General features: G+C 37.7%; 1 protein-coding gene across 2 annotated transcripts in view; it reads right to left on the reverse strand.

Annotated features, from left to right (window-relative positions):
* Nucleotides 1-1116, reverse strand: part of LOC125025885 — a 4462-nt gene extending 3346 nt beyond the window's left edge. The window contains exon 1 of one of the 2 annotated variants that reach the window (XM_047614192.1): nt 866-1116. The gene's annotated coding sequence lies outside the window, so the exon portion shown is untranslated. The remainder of the gene's footprint in view (nt 1-865) is intronic. The other variant, XM_047614191.1, reaches the window with a different exon arrangement.
* Between the last annotated feature and the right edge of the window lie 480 nt (nt 1117-1596).

Consider the following 1596-nt stretch of genomic DNA (forward strand, 5'->3'; position numbering starts at 1 on the left):
GCGCATGTGTGTGTGTGTGTGCGCATATATATATCTATATCTACATATGTATATATATGTGTGTGTGTGTGTGTGTGTGTGTGTGTGTGTGTGTGTGTGTGTGTGCACATATATATCTATATCTACATATATATACATATACACACACATACCCCGCCCCCCACACACACATATATATACGTGTGTGTGTGTGTGTGTGTGTGTGTGTGTGTGTGTGTGTGTGTGTGTGTGTGTGTGTGTGTGTGTGTGTGTGTGTGTGTGTGTGTGTGTGTGTGTGCGTTTGTATATATATGTATATATATGTGTGTGTGTGTGTGTGCGCATGTGTGTGTGTGTGTGTGCGCATATATATATCTATATCTACATATGTATATGTGTGTGTGTGTGTGTGTGTGTGTGTGTGTGTGTGTGTGTGTGTGTGTGTGTGTGTGCACATATATATCTATATCTACATATATATACATATACACACACATACCCCCCCCCCCCACACACATATATATACGTGTGTGTGTGTGTGTGTGTGTGTGTGTGTGTGTGTGTGTGTGTGTGTGTGTGTGTGTGTGTGTGTGTGCATATATATATATATATATATATATATATATATATATATATATATATATATATATATAACCTTAGGGCCTACCTATTTTAATTTCGTAGTTAGGCCCTACGTATTTGCACTCTCTTATTAACACAGTTTCAACTATTTCCAAATGAATGAGAGTTAACCCCCGTTTATATAAATAAATATGTATATATGGAATGGCTACCCCCTTTTTTCTCTCTCCACCAGTGACCTCCAGTGACAAGAGAAAAACCCAACAGACGAAAGATCTATCGCGTGAACACTTTAAAGACTCACCTTCCCGAGTCAATCCTTTTGATGATATGTGTCTGGAAATGATCTCTATTACCACTTTATACTTCGTTACGAGATCTCATACTTTGGGATTGGTTTTCGACAATATACTTCTCGATTTCTAGGTGTCGTGTAAAATTTTAGCGAGCCTGAAGAGGAGGTAGCAGGAAACAAGTTCTCAGAATGACTATAAGACCGATATTGTTGTCCAACATTGAACATCTGCCTCCACCCACCTGTGATATGCTACGACACCTGGTGATATGTGTACAGGTGTATGTACATGAAACGTACGTTTTATCCATACCCGTTGCTTATTCATACATTTATATTTATATTTCTTTTATTTGCAGATTAATTCTAAATGTTCAATCAGTATTTCTATTTCTATTTAGTTCTGTACGTACCGTTTATGAAGTTTGTTTTCAATAATCACTCAATTTTTGCTGATATCATATAAAATAACAACAACAAATTTTAAGTCACATACCATTAAAATTCTGAATCAGACAGTTATTACAGCAATAATCAGAGCAATTGTTTTCTTAATAAGAGACTAATGATTAATGGTTTACAGGGTAAAGAGGTAAAGTACCAGGAAGAGCGTCAGGAGGGGGAAGAACCCGGGGAGGGACGCTGTTATGACAAAAGGGAATCACGTAAGTATTTAGGAGGGAGCGGAAAGGATAATCGGGAGAGAAAAGTGGTGTAGATGGAGAAGAGGACGATGGGAT

The sequence above is a fragment of the Penaeus chinensis genome, chromosome 5, assembly GCF_019202785.1.
Source record: "Penaeus chinensis breed Huanghai No. 1 chromosome 5, ASM1920278v2, whole genome shotgun sequence".
NCBI classification, from domain to species: domain Eukaryota; kingdom Metazoa; phylum Arthropoda; class Malacostraca; order Decapoda; family Penaeidae; genus Penaeus; species Penaeus chinensis.